Source organism: Mustela lutreola, chromosome 5 (assembly GCF_030435805.1).
Source record: "Mustela lutreola isolate mMusLut2 chromosome 5, mMusLut2.pri, whole genome shotgun sequence".
NCBI classification, from domain to species: Eukaryota; Metazoa; Chordata; class Mammalia; order Carnivora; family Mustelidae; genus Mustela; species Mustela lutreola.
In genome coordinates, this window is record NC_081294.1 from 143,505,639 (window position 1) to 143,522,225 (window position 16,587).

The window sequence follows — 16,587 nt, forward strand, 5'->3', positions numbered from 1 at the left end:
GCAGCTCGTAAGATATAATGAAATTAAAAATAATAATGATATATATATATAGATAGATGATATATATATGGTGATGATGACAATAATGATGATATCTATATAATATATATTATTATATAATAATATATAATCATTAATTAATAATTATATTAATATAATGAATATTTGGGAAATAATGAATATTAAATATTCATTAATAATAGTCTTCAGCTCTCAGTTATTAAGTACAATTCAAATAGAATTTACTGAGTACTTGGATTACTACTTAAAATACATAGGTTGTATCTGATTGGAATATTTCAAGTAATAAATCTGATAGGGCATAAGGATATTTGACCAATATTGAATTGTGCATGTCCTATGTTGGGAAATACTGTATATATTCCAGATAGAGTAGTAAACAAGACAGACAGACGTCTCCACATTTAATGATGAGATCATATGGGAAAAGGAGCTAGGTCCGATTTTAGGGGAGTTGGAGGTAAGGGTGAGGAGGGAAGGAGGCAGAAACATACTTCTCAGAAGACAAAGCGAATCTCTGCAATTTCGACCAGTTAAAGGGAAGGAAGAAAAAACAGTGCCCTAATGCTTCAAAAGATGAGAGAGTATTACATTTGGGGCAAAACTTCCAACACGCAGTGGAGCTGAAGATTAGGTACCATAAATGGGAAGGCCAGAACTGAGTACAAGAGGAAGAAGGCAGACAGCAGTGTGAATTTTCCTTCTTTAAATCTGAAAAGATTTATCCAAATTGCAGGGATAAGACATGGCCAATACAAGATGTTTCTATGCTTGTTTTCAATATGAACATTATTTAATTTTGAACTAATGCATGATTAATGAAAATCACTGGAATATATGAACAGCATAAAAAGAGAAAAATGTCACACTTTCTGACACACAGGGGTATCCGATAATATAGCTTTGGCATATCTTATTCAAGTTCTTAAAGTTTTGTCCTTAACTGAACTCATGTTCAGTGTAGAATATTTTTATAATATGATATCAAAAAATTATAACATTATTTAATGGCTACACAATATTTTAAGGTAAAGCTAAGTTCCTGCTCATTTTTTAAATTAATGTATATTAACATTAACCTAAAAACCACTAACAAATATTTCGGATATAGGATTTTATTCCAAAGTAAATGTACTTAGAGGGCTACACAAAGTGTGCTCTTTTTTTTTTAATTTATTTATTTATTTATTTGAGAGAGAAAGCAGGAGTTGTCAGGGGAAGGGGAGGTGCAGGGGAGAAGGAGAAGCAGACTCCCTGCTGAGCAGGGAGCTCAACGTGGGGGTTGATCCCTTACCTGAGATCATGACCCGAGCCCAAGATGGGTATTTTACCGACTGAGCCACCCAGACACCCCCAAAATATGCTCTTTTGACATTAGTCCTGGGTCATGCTTTGAAAAACCAAAATAAGAAACGTTCTAATAACAAGTGAGTTTGTGAAATAATGCATTTAATATTTTTCCCCATGGGGAGTCTCATAACAAAACAATACTGAGGTCTCTATCATTATGCTTTAAAGAAGACTAGTTGGATTTTCCTAGCCTTCCCTAAATAATTTTATGACAAAACACTTTTTGTATACTTCCTCTTTATCTACGTATTACACACGTCACAGAATACCATATTAGAGAATTAAAAAAAAACAAAACAGCACAAATTAGGATGAGGTCAAAAGTACTTAGTATATTTCAATAACCCAATAAAAGTATATTCTATAGGCTTCTTAAAATATTTTTTTAGAAATAATACATGCTGATATTAAAAAATGCAAGCAAGACAGGGGTGCTTGGGGGGCTCAGTCGGGTAAGCATCCAGCCCTTGGTTTTGGCTGAGTGAGGTCATGATCTCAGGGTGCTGAGACTGAGCCATCATGGATCTCCTCGGGCTCTGTACTGGGAGTGGAGACTACTTAAGATTCTCTCTCTGTCCCCCTCTGCCCATGCTCATACATGCCTGCAGCTCTCAATCAAAAAAAAAAAAAAATGCAAATATGACAAGCAATCAAAATCTTATTTCTTCAACATATCCTAAGTTCTGCCTTAAGAAATCACCATCATTGAGGTGTCTGGGTGGTTCAGTGGGTTAAAGCCTCTGCCTTCAACTCAGGTCATGATCCCAGGGTCCTGGGATGGAGCCCCACATGGGCTCTCCTTGCTCGGCAGGGAACCTGCTTCTCTCTCTGCCTCTGCCTGCCTCTCTGCCTGCTTGTGTGCTCTCGCTCTCTCTCCTTCTCTCTGACAAATAAATAAATAAAATATTTTTAAGAGTGGGCTGCTTAACCCACTGAACCACCCAGGTGCCCCAAGAGTTTTGAGTCGTTTGTCTCTTTGTTTTTAAATATTTTATTTATTTATTTTTCAGAGAGATACAGAGAGCACCGGCCGGCAGAGAGGCAGGCAGAGGCAGAGGGAGAAGCAGGCTCCCTACTGAGCAAGGAGTCCAATATGGGACTTGATCCCAGAACGCTGGGATCATGACCTGAGCTGAAGGCAGCTGCTTAACCAACTGGGCCACCCAGACATCCCATTGAGTCATTTTTATACTACATAATTAGACTTTAATATTATAAATTTACTAATTGCAATAAAAGATGAAGAAATTAGCTCTCTTAGACTTCTTTCCCCTTCTACTAGATTGCAAAGCACTGGGAATGAATTTTCCTTGAGACCAGTATGGTACCTCACTGTGCAGATTACACTCTATTTCAGGGAAATTTTCCTTTGACATTTTTGAATATTCTTTTGTTTCACATTTTCTTCAAAACTGCAATTGTACTTCTTCCTATTTTCTTTGACTATTTCCACCTACAGTCATTTTTATGTCTCTATTACTTTATCTTTAAGTAATTTCTTCAAGTCTATATAGTTGGGTTTTCAATTGTTTTATGACATTTTTTATGACATTTTTTATAATGTCTTTATCTTATCATTCTTTTTATGAAACAGAGGTCACTTTTTTGTGTGATTTCTTTGTAATTTAAGGAATGATTTATCTGGAATCCTGTTCTCCCTCCACAGGTGATTCTTCCATAATGTATGTTCTCTAAGCACCGTTTTTTCCTTCTTTTATAGTTTCTGTTCATAGGCCACATGTTTTTTCTCCCTTGCTTCTGAGTTATCTTTAAGAGACGGCAGCCTTATACTAAATACTGTCAAGTGGGCAGATAATGGAACAAGAAAGGGAATGATCTCCAACTTGGAATGGTGTTGTACAGAGCACCCCCTTTCCAAGACTGATATTACCTTTTGGTACAAACCCACACCCATCTCCACGCCTCTAAGTGTTGGCATGGAAACCATGGTGGGTTGGTGTAGCTCACTATAGATCTCTTTGAGACACAAGCCCTTCATTTTGAGCCTTGGCGATGGACGCTTCCTCTCCTTGTTCACCCTCTTGACATCCGGGACTCTCCTTGGCAGAGAAGGTTCAGCTATGGAAAATGACATTCATTTGGTTCCTCTTGCAGCATCATATTCACTGCTGAGTTGTGAGACTGAATTCACTTTCCACCCTGATGTCTACTGACATGCTGTAGTGACCTGTCCTAGAGCTCAGATCTCCTTATCGTACTATAAGGATGGTGAGATAAGCTGCCACGACTGTGATTCTTCCTTTTATGGATACATTTTCCTGTTTCATCTCTCAGGCTATTCTCCGGTTGTGGCCAGACTACACACAGCATGTTTGTGCTGTGGCTGACACCTGATTGGGAGCACTGGCCATCAGCAGACTTTGAAGGAGGAATAGAGGTTTAAAAAAGTTCTCCATTCAGAGACCCATAACTGGAAACACGATTTAGTGCTTATAATCTTTAAAATACTACAGCTGTGTTTAAGGTATATGCCAGGAACTTCTGGTATTATCAAAAAGGAATTCAAGTCTATTTGTTCTTTCATAACTTAGTAAACATTTCTAACATCCTTAGTCTGTGCTGTGGATTACGTGAATTACTAGAAGTGCAAAAATGAATTCTTTGTGTTATGATCAAGGAGCTCAGAAGTCGAGCAACGGGGCACCTGGATGGCTCAGTGGGTTAAAGCCTCTGCCATTGGCTCAGGTCATAATCCCAGGGTCATGGGATCAATCCCCGTGTCAGGCTCCCTGCTCGGCAAGGAGCCTGCTTTCCCCACCCCTGCCTGCCTCTCTGCCTATTTTGTTATCTCTCTGTCAAATAAATAAATAAGATATATTAAAAAAAAAAAGAAATCAAGTAACAAAGACAAATAACACATAAATTAGAGACAAGATGCAGTGTGTGTGTGTGTGTGTGTATGTGTGTGTGTGTGTGTGTTTAATGCTATAAATACTCCAATAGCAGAATTCGGGGAGGGAGCAAAGGAGTTGCCTATCATCGCAAAGAGAAGAAGATATCTGGATTGTGGTTTAAAATGTTAATGGGAATTTATGAGGCAGAGGTGGGCAGAGAGAGCTCATGAGAAAACTATGTGTGCAAATAAAGGCCTGAAGATGTTAGATCTCTCCATTTGTGGTGGGGCAGCAATCACCATTTTGTTTCTGGAAGACAGGGTACATGGAGGAAGGTCACGAGTGGGTTCGACCAGATATGCTTGGGACAAGAAAATTAAGGACTTGGAGTTTTACCCATAGAAAAATTAGGAAGGGATAATGCAGGACATAAGCTTGATACTCTAATGAACTACGAGATGCAAAAATGACTCATACAGTGAGTCTTTCTCAAGATTGGATGCTAGTTTGCTAACTCTAGTTTCCAACTACCTTATCATCACAGCTTCACTTCCGTCCCGCCAAGCATAACTACTCATACCAAACGATCCTATTACATCTTAATGCCACTCAGATACCACAATATGAAATGATTTCTATTCCATTATTTAAGTAGTTTCACAGCAATATACAAATTAAGTATCTCTACTCAAAACCACAGTAGTAGGCAACGTCTGAACAATTCCTGTTCTTGAACTGCTTTATTACATTTAGGTTAAATTTGCCAAATATATGTTTCTTTCAAACATCCTTGGGGTTTAATAGAAGTCCTAAGAAATGTAGCTTGCAAACAACTCTTTTTTTTTTTTTAAAATTTTGTTTACGTATTTGAAAGAGGGAAACACCATGAGAGAGGGAACACAAGCAGGGGGAGTGAGTGAGGGAGAAGCAGGCTTCCCGCTGACCAGGAAGCCCGATGTGGGGCTCAATCCCAGGACCCTGAGATCATGACCTGAGTTGAAGGCAGCTGCTTAACAACTGAGCCACCCATGTGCCCCTTGCAAACAACTCTTAGTGCAATCATTTTATTTTTTTCCAAATAACTTTGCAAATATTTATTTCTTGTAATTTCCTGCTCATAAAATCCTAGGTGGAGTTGGTGGATGAATTTTATTCTTTTTTTTTTTAAAAGATTTTATTTATTTATTTGACAGACAGAGATCACAAGCAGGTAGAGAGGCAGGCAGAGAGAGAGAGAGAGGAGGAAGCAGGCTCCCTGCCGAGCAGAGAGCCCGATGTGGGACTCGATCCCAGGACCCTGAGATCATGACCTGAGCCGAAGGCAGAGGCTTAACCCTCTGAGCCACCCAGGCGCCCATGAATTTTATTCTTTTACCCATCTCTATTAAGTGAGGAGTATGAGTTCTTGAGGGTTAAGTTTTTGCTTCAGCTTCTCCAAATGTTCAATTAGAGACAGAATCAGAAAGTCACTAAATTCAATTTACTCTATTACAAAATTGCTGATAATTTCCAAGGAGTGAGAGAAGAAGAAAACAGTCCCCAAAATATTTTGGAGAAATCCCAGTATGAGCAGAATGTAAGCAAGTAAAGGGAGTGATAAGTAATATTAAGGAAAGATCTAGTAAATTTTACAATACCTTGCCCTGGTTCTTTAAAACTTTTTTCTAGAATGGCATTGTGTAACTTTACTATTCTGCAAACACTCATCTATGTTGACTGGAAACAAAAATATGGGAAAACTTACTGCATAGAGTGGAGATCACATATTGTATGATTTCATTTTTAGAAATATCCAGATAAAAGAAATCCATAGAAATCAAAAGTAAATTCGTGATTGTTTAGGGCTAGGAATGGTAATGGGTTGGGGTGGGAAGTGACTTTTAATGGGGATGGAGTTACCTTTGGCCGTAATAAAATATTCCAAAATTAAATTGTGGCGATGGTTGCATAATTTGGTGAATATGCTAAAAACTACTGATTTTATACTTCAAAATGGTGATTTTCTTGGTATGTGAGTCATATCTCAATACAGTCGCTTCTCATAAATGGAGTGGCAAGAACTAAACTGTGCATTTTTTTAATGCAAATGATACAGAGGGGAAGGGTGACATAATTAGCTACCATGAGAACTGGGTTCGCAGGCCATATGGACAATTCCTTTTCCTTATGTTTCTCTGAATAGTGCCTTTCTGGTGACTAATTGCATTCCATGACATCACAAGATTTTTAAGCTGTTTTCAACCAACCCTTGTGATCTGGCTGTCGTGAAAGAAGAATACTTCTAAACGCTATGAAATCAAAACAGTTTCTGGATATCCAGGGAGGTAAGACTGCTGAATTTAAAACTTAGACAACCAACATCTTCAAATCTTCTAATTCGAAGGCAAGAGGATAGATCACGCTGCCTTTGTGACCTTTTTCTTCATGTTCTTTCAGATACCACCCTACCCACCTAGGAATGGGAGTTACATTGTTTGGGTGCCTGTCAAGATCTGTGTTTGAAGAAACTGTAAAATGCGTTATCTTACGGAAGAATATCATCAGCGCAGAACATTGTGAGCATCCGTTCTTTACACTGGGCATGAGAAAACATGTTGCTCACTCCCCCCGTGCCATTAGGCATCACAACTCAACCATGCCTCCCAAGAACCAGTAATCTGGATTGAGATGTGTCGCCCTTGTAACAATGGAAGTGTCAGGGACCCAAGGGGAGGCAGTTTCGGCCATCTAAAGAAGTGAAGCATTGGTTTTAACCATTTTCAATGATTTGCTGTTAATCTTGCTATGTTCACATTGAAATGTTGTTTTCCAATCATAATCACTTATTACCCAAATTCGAGCAAATGTAGAGGTGATTAAATTGAAGAAGAGTTACATAGACATTTTGGTTTTATCAGTGGCTTTCACATCACCTTTTTTTTTTTTTTTTAAGATTTTATTTATTTGAGAGAGAATGAGTGAGAGAGAGCATGAGAGAGGAGAAAGTCAGAGGGAGAAGCAGACTCCCCAAGGAGCTGGAAGCCTGGGGCAGGACTCAGTCCTGGAAGTCCGGGATCATGACCTGAGCCAAAGGCGGTTGCTCAACCAACTGAGACACCCAGGTGTCCTCACATCACCTTTTAAAACATTCCCTCACTCTTAGTATTCTAATCTCTGGAATAAAGCAACGACTGGTATTTCATCTTCATAAAGTCACCATTTATAAGAAAAAATAAAACTTACATGCTTTGAAATGACATGTTGAAATCAACCTACATTCCGAAATTTGCTATTAACCAGAATATTAAACTCGTTTTTTTTTTTTTTTTTAATCTTACTAGCATAAAAAGGGGCTTCATTTGGTGAGTTATCACGGCAGTATCTGTCAGGTTCATTCATTTCATCAAATTATATCATTAGCATTCATTGTATACCTATCTCCAGAATTGAGCTGTTTACAATCTTAGCGTGAAAGATGACTTTTGCACTTTTGGAGGATTCAAGTGCTAGGACATCAGTGAGATGGAAGATCAGTTTAAGCTGGTTAGTTCAAGGAAGAATTTATTTTAAAAGGGAATGGAGTTGAGTATTTAAAAATGGGTAAAACACCACTTATATAATGAAAATGTAACCCCTATTGGTAGCTGATATTTTTGGTGTACGTATCATATGAAAGACTCATCTGGAATATATGAAGACTTCTATGTATCATTGAAAAAAGCTGATATAACACAACAGAAAAGTAGGAAAGGAGTTGAGGATATACGTCACAAATGAGGAAATCCCAATGGCCCAAAGAGACTTGTTTTTTAAAATGTTCAACTTCATGAAGCAGCAGATAATGCAACTAAATGATACCAATACATGTCTGTCAGAATAGGTAAAATGAAAGGCAATGCCAAATTTTTGGAAGGATGTGGTACAACCAGAACTCTCATATGTCACTGGTATAAAATAAGACATTTTACAAAAATGATTTGAAGAAAATATAGATATATAAACTCATCAATTCCATTATTAGGTTTACACTTAGCACAAAGACACGTTTAATAAATGCAGGTACTAAAATATTTATAGAGCCACGGTTTAAAATAACCCCACACTGCAAACCGTACTATTAATGATGTCTTATTGACACTGAAGTGAATAAATGCTATTATTTTCATAATAGCAGTATATAGCAATAAGAATAAAAATCAAAACTACATACAACTACATGAATGAATCTCAGAGACATAATGTCAATGGCAAGAAGTTATGAGAGACTATGTGCTTACTTTCCCATGGATACAAAGTATTAAACAGATAAAACTAACCTGTGCCATTGGAAATCAAGAAATCAGTTACTCTGAGTGTGAGAGAGAGTGATTAGTGACTGAAAAGGAGTCTATGGGCTCTGGAAGTGTGGATAATGACCTCTTTCTGGATCTCCGTGCTGGTAAAACAGTATACTTAGTTTGGAAAAAGCCACTGAGCTGAGCTGTAAGCTGAGGATACATGAACATTAAGAGATACATACTGTAACTTAATAAGGGTTTTTAAAAGTGGGGTGAAAATTAGAGGTTTAGGAAAAAGTAAGAAGATGAATTTCTTTATTAAGAGATACTTTTCACAGTCTTTTTTTCAGGGAAAAAAATGCTTAAATGAAAATAAAGATGAAAAGACAGAAATTTCAACACTAAAATATGTTGCCAGAGCTGGATCTTTTCCCCAGTTTATATAATGCAATCTGCTTAAGGTGATCTATTCTAAACAGCCTTTCACCACCATGACAGTCCAAAATCAACAACTCTTATTTATATATGTAAGGTCATTCCAGGGGATGCCTGAATCCTCAAAGACAGACAAAGATGTATTTGATTTTATTTATGTCTATTTGCTTAAATCTTCCCTCATTGAACATCAGTAGAACCATGTGTGATATCTGAGGGAAAATATTTCAGATTATTTTCTTAAGTAGATGGTCATGCCAGGGCCTATGGCCCATTATATTTTAAACACTTGCTATTTTATTTTAGAACCATGTAATTTTCATCTCTATTTCCTATCTTCTTTTTTTCATAGTGTATATTTCATTTTACAGCCCCCCACGCACAGAATATTTTAAAGTGTTCAGACATCACTTTAAAAAGAGAGGTAACAAATAGTATGGAGGACATCAGGAGAAGGAAGGGAAAATGAAGGTGGAGGAGAATCAGAGTGGGAGACGAACCATGAGAGACTGTGGACTCCAAGAAACAAACTGAGGGTTTTAGAGGGGAGGGGAGTGGGTGGATGGGTGAGCCTGGTGATGGGTATTAAGGAGCGCAAGGATTGCATGGAGCACTGGGTATTATTACGCAAACAGTCAATCAGGGAGCACTGCATCAAACACTAATGATGGTGACTAACATAACATAATAAAAAAAAAAGAGATAACACAATAGTAAAGTAGTAGAAGTTGAATAGACAAAGCCAAAAGACATTTTTTTAAATAATGGTCAACTTCATTATGCAACAGAATTGCAAAAAACAAAAACAAAAACAAAACAAAACATGACAAAAAACCCACAATGATACTAGTACATGGGCATTAAAATAGATAAATCAAAATCAGCTGATGCCAAGTTCTACCACAATTTCTTTATCCGTTTATCTGTCAAGTTTTTGCTCGTTTCCATGTCTTGGTTATTGTAACACTGCTATGAACACGGCAGTATGGTTATCTTTTCAAGATCACGAATTTATTTCCTTGGACTTATACCCAGAAATGGTATGTGTTCTCTCTCTCTCATGTTCTCTCCACCCCCCAATAAATAAATAAAATCTTTAAAAAAAGAAAAAAGAGAGAGGGGGGAACATTGCATACCTGTATCCGTGTTTTTTTTAAACCAGCCAAGCAAATAAATAATCAGTCCCTATTCCACTGTTGTGCACACAGACATCAGCACCTGATATGGTTATCAGAGCCACTGCCTGACCCTGAGTGAAAATCTGTTGGACTCCAAGGCCAACATCCTTACCATCCTTACTCAAACATAGCAAGAAGCTTCCTGGAGAGTAAGGGTTTGAGTCTCTTTCCCCATGTGAGGTTTTTGAGGTATAGTTTTGTCTGGACTTACCCACATTACATCTGACAGTGGGGAGTCACACTAGCATTGTTATTCTTCTTTCTTTCTTTCTTTCTTTCTTTCTTTCTTTCTTTCTTATTTTTTTTTTAAAAGATGTATTTATTTATTTGACAGAGAGAGAGAGAGAGAGATCACAAGTAGGCAGACAGGCAGGCAGAGAGAGAGAGGAAGGGAAGCAGGCTCCCCTTGAGCAGAGAGCCCGAAGCGGGACTTGATCCCAGGACCCTGAGATCATGACCTGAGCCGAAGGCAGAGGCTTTAACCCACTGAGCCACCCACGCGCCACATCCTTTTTTATTTTTTAGGACTGATTTATTGTTTGTTTGTGTGTTTGTTTATTTGACAGAGAGACAAAGATAGAGAGCATAACAAGGGGAGCAGCAGAGGGAGTGGGAGAAGCAGGTTCCTTGCCGAGTAAGGAGCCTGACGTGGGGCTTGATCTCGGACCCTGGGATCATGACCTGAGCCGAAGGCAGCCACCTGACTGAGATACCCAGGCACCCCCATAGCTATGCTTCTTAAATCAAAAAATACGTCAACTACATAAGACATTAATTACAGAGCATGATTTGCATGAGGTGTTATTTAGACCCAAATCACTTTGGGTCTATCCAACCAAGGGAAAATAGAGCAAAGCAAAAAAACAAAAGCAAAAACAATGAAAATAAAAGCTTTTAAAATGGGGCACCTGGGTGGCTCAGCGGGTTAAAGCCTCTGCCTTCAGCTCAGGTCATGATCCCAGGGTCCTGGGATCCAGCCCCACTTCGGGCTCTCTGCTGAGCGGGGAGCCTGCTTCTTCCTCTCTGCCTGTTTCTTTGCCTACTTGTGATCTCTGTCTGTCAAAAAAATAAAATATTTTTAAAAAATAAATAAATAAAAAATAAAAGGGCAATCAGGGAAGATCAAAGATAATATATATTTTATGATATGGGAAAATCACAACTCTTTCAATGTTATCTACAGATGCGTAGTTTCTCTTCCCTTCCCGACAAAAATTAAGAAACAAACATTAATATTGAATAACATCAACTCTTAAAGTCTCTATGTCTGAAGTTAATATACCTATAGACAACCTTAAGTGTTACATGAAGTTAAAGAATTAATGTAAACCAGTAGTCCAATCAATAATTTTCTTTTATTAAGCCAGGATGATCAAAATCAGAATAGACATGCAGTAGACATTTCAAACATGAAGTGCATTGGTTAACTTCTCTTTGATGATCTCTTCCAAAACCAGTGGCAAAATGTTTCCTTAAGCCAAAGGGAGACTACAGAGTCTACGTGCTCACAGACCAAGCCACCCATCTATGATTTTCTCCTGGTTTTGAAAGTCTTGTTCTAGCTTTTCTCACAGATCTGATGGGAGAAATCCCAAGTACAAAGAGGTTAAGCAGAACAAATTGTAGGCACATGCACACACCCAAAAACAGCCCTACCAGCCTATGTTGACACACAATCTGCCCACAGGCACTGACGGTACTTAATTTTGTTGCTTCCTCTATTTCTTTACACCCAATGAACCACAAATACAAACTGAAAGTACAGAAACTAAAATTAGATTTTAGATCATTTAAACCTGAGTCCTTGGAATAAGTTGCCCAGGTGACAAAATTTGAAGAAAATATTAATACAAAACAAAAGGGTATTTTCAATTAGCAAGAATCTGTACCTACTAAATCCCACTTAGATTTCTCTGGAAAGTGGAGCTGATACGGTAAAGTCTTTATTACCTGTAACTTCAGGTGGAATAATTACATTTTGTTCTAGAAAGTTGTTTCAAAATTAGTCAGTAATTGGTTCTGGCTCTGGGAAAGGAACACATGAGGATATTAACTTTTCATCTAAAGAAAAAGCCTAAGACTTTTTTTTTTTAAGATTTTATTTATTCATTTGACAGAGATCACAAGCAGGCAGAGAAGCAGGCAAGAGAGAAGAGGAAGCAGGCTCTCTGCAGAGCAGAGAGCCGGAAGAAGGGCTCCATCCCAGGACACTGGGACCACGACCCTAGCCGAAGGCAGAGGCCTTAACCCACTGAGCCACACGGGCGCCCCGCTTCAATTTTCTATTCTATTTCTATTTCTATTTCTATTCTATTTCTATTTCTGTTATATTAGTAAATCACTGGCAAGGAGATGGATGCCTCCATACTTTTCCTTAAGGATTCCTATTCATTAGAGGGAATGATGTACAATCTACCATATTACTGAAATGTTCAACGAACATGCATACTGCTTATAAAACCAGGCAATAAAGAAAAAGCAATATTTAAATGAAACATACAGAAGAAAATCACTCTTGAAATTTCATTATATAACCATACCTCTCAATTAAATTGGATATCAGGTAAGTCCTTGAAAATTTAGGCATTCCTGTATTATTTTTGAGTCTCTCTCTCTCTCTTTCTCAAATCTATGCACCGATCTTGGGAAACAGAATCTTTACAGAGGCGATGAAATTAAAATGAAGATGTTAGAGTGAGCCCTAACCCAACATAACTAGTATATTTATAAGAAGGGGAAATTTAGAAACAGACAAGTACATAGGGAGAACATCAAATGAAAACCAAAGCAGAGATTAGATTGATGATTCCATATGCCAAGGAAGGCCAAAGGTTGCCATCAAGCTATGAGAGTCATGGTAGAGAATCTACCTCACACGACTTAAAAGGGACCAACCCTGCCATGACTTTGATCTTGGACTTCTAGCCTCCAGAACTATGAGAAAGCAAATTTTTGTTGTTTAAACCACCCAGCTTATGATACTTTGTTACAGAAGCTCTGTTTGACTCAGAGGCCATACTGGATTCAGTTTTCATAGTTTTACATAATGTCCCTTTTCTGTTCCTGGATCCCACATTACTTTTAGTTACCATATTAAGGCTGTTCTGGGTTGTGATAGTTTCACATACTTTTTTTTTTTTTTTAACCTTAACTGTTGTTTGGTTTTTTTTTAAGATTTTATTTATTTATTTGACAGAGATCACAAGTAGGCAGAGAGGCAAGCAGAGAGAGAGAGAGAGAGAGGAGGAAGCAGGCTCCCTGCCAAGCAGAGAGCTTAATTCGGGGCTTGATCCCAGGATCCCGAGATCAGGACCCGAGCTAAAGGCGGAGGCTTTAACCCACTGAGCCTTGCAGGTGCCCCTTTACCTTAATTCTTTTGAGAAATAATGGCTAGCTATTTTGTAGGATTCTCCACTATTGGCATTTGTCTGGTTATTTTTCACATGGCTAGGCTGCTGTTATGGGTTTTGGGAAAGAAGACCATAGAGGTGAACTGCCTTTTTCATCCCATCAAAGCAACCTGAGTTTTATATACTATCGACATGCTTTATCACTATTGATGTTGACCTTGAAAAGCTGGGTGAAGGTGTTTGGTCAGATGTCCCCATTATAACATCACTCTTGTTTATCTACCTTTTCACACTATACACTTTGAAAGGAAGCCGTGTGCATCACTCACAGTTCACAAGTAGTAAGTTATGCTCCTGATGGCATAGTATTTACATAAAACTATTTAGAATTATCTGCATGAGAGATTTGCCTCTTCTCCCCCACTTATTTGCTTATTCAAATACTCCGTTATATCCATAAGGACTCATGGAAGTTTATTTTACACCTTGGGCTATAACCCAATAGTAATTTATTTTATGATCCAAATTGTTCAACCTTGGGCGATTGGAGCTCTTTCAGTTGGTTCTTGTGTACCTTTGACAGATCTGTATCAAGGGGGTGTTTGTGTGTATGTGTGTGTGTTTTACTTCCTTACTTTCTGGCACTTATTAGATGCTCCCAAATCATCTTGTATAGTCCTTGTTCCAGTGTTAAAATCAGCCATTGTGCAAGGATATTTGGTTCCTTTCTTTAGAAACCAACTTATGGGCACTAAGTAATGCTCATTGCTACTGAAAGGTCATTACTTTCAGACTACCCCAGCTGACAGCACACACACACACACACACCAAAAAAGGGGTTGTGTGTTCGAACCCATGCATGCACAACTTTTTGTGATTATTTTGACAGGTAATCATCTGTATCTATATTAAGTTTATTATGAGTTCTTACTGATGTCTCTCCATCGCCACCTTTCAAACCTCTGCCCCAATCTGTAACTCCATTACAACAGTTCAAAATATGGCTCCTAACATCCACTATTCACTTACTTCATTGTTTATTTCTATTACACGTGTATAGCAGCCTCAGAATTAACTAATACCTCGGAAGGAAACAGCTTTATTAACTAGAGTTTGTTGCATATGTGCAGTTCCTCTTGACTTTAGACTTAGACCTTCTACTCACATCCCAAGTTACTTGGTCAGCACCTTTTACACCCCTCCCCTTAAGAGAGCTTGTTCCACACATTTGTAATACAGTTAAAGTCTCTTGTCGTAATCTGCATTCTTTTATGGAATCCCCCCAATCTTCTACATAAATTTGTATATATTAATATTTATTCTTTGTGCTTTAAAGTCCTAAGAGTTCTGACAAGTGCATAATGTCATGTGTTGACTATTACAATATCATACTGAATATTTTATCTAAAAAAAAAAAAAAAAAAACCACCAAAACTTTGTTTCACTTATTTAACTTCAATACCTTCCTCTGAGTCTCTGGCAATCACTTCTGTTTTTATAATGTCTTTATGCTTTCCAAAATATTCCATAATTGCAATCATACAGCATGTAGGCCCTTTGGACCTTTTGTTTTCTTACTGTTAAGAGTTGCGAGTGTATTTTGGATACAAATCCTTTATAAGATAAATGTTTTATTAAGACTTTGAAGCAGCTCTAGAGTTACAGGAGAGCTATGAATTATAACGTATGTTTTAAAGGAAATTTTAAGAAATACTTAAGAAAATAAATGGACAATTCTTCAATCACTGCAATCTACTTATACTAACAAAAATGTGTGAAAAGAATTATGCTCAATATTTAAAATATGATAAAGCTATAACACTATATAAAAATTTATTTTGGGGGGACACCTGGGTGGCTCAGTGGGTTAAGCCTCTTCCTTTGGCCCAGGTCACGATCTCAGGGTCCTGGGATCAAGCCCTGCATCAGGCTCTCTGCTCAGCAGGGAGTCTGCTTCCCCCTCTCTCTCTGCCTGCCTCTCTGCCTCTTTGTAATCTCTCTCTCTCTCTCTGTCAAATAAATACATAAAATCTTTAAAAAATGTATTTTTTGACTAAGTAAAAACAAAGTTACCATTTTTCTGTGCCATTTCTCATGCTCTATAACAGAAAAAAGTGACATTTTAATTCCTTCAAATGATAGTAGATAAAAGTTGATAAATAATAAAATCAAAGAGCTATTGCCCATGAGGCATGGAACATAGAGCCCAGTGAGAGTAAGCCTTGATAAATATTTCCTCTTATTATTTTCACTTATTACAAAAGCCATATTCATATAAAATATAATTTAAGATGGAAATATTGGCTGAACACATTTCATAATAAATAAAAGCCATTTTCATTACTTTTGCACCAAATTTGATTCTAAAAAGAGTTACTTACCTCAGTGTGTAACTACAAATAACCACCATATAAAACATTACTAGATCAACAGGTTAATGAAGTTAACAATGAACTTACTAACAAGGTAAATGAAATACAGTTTTCCATTCTAAGTTCATTTGAAATCACCCCTTCCCTTTAACTAGTAAATCTTAGATTAGTGATAAATTTTTACTCTAATGAAGCCATTAAAAACATCACAGAATGATTATGAAAATGAAAAACACAACTTTCTACAAGTTCCTTTTTTCCTACTCAAATCCAGAAACTAGAAATACCATTTTCATTCTATGCCTATAATTCATGAATGTTCTCAAAATCAAAACTGTAAGAGGCTTATATTTATAGCACGTTAGACATGGTCAACTCCCAAGACATAGAATCTCAATTTATCTGGTATCATTCCACAATTATAACTTTATTATTTAATTTTAAATGACAAATATCATGACCTTACATTTTGAGAATATTCATGTCAAAGGAGTTTCTATGATTAATAAAATGATGGTAACCAACAAATTAAGTCCTAGTGTCCAAACACTACAATTTCTCTTGTACTATACAGCCAAAAAAAAAAAAAAAAAAAAAAAAGTTAGTGGTACCAGTTTTCACCCATGGCAAACTGTGCCTATCCAAAATATTTTTTAATTGTAATGAAATGTGAACAAATGAAATTTAACTGATTTTACCTGAAATGGGCTCATTCATTCCTGGTATTAACAGCTAGCCTTAAGCTCTCCCACTCTAAGAAGACACATGCT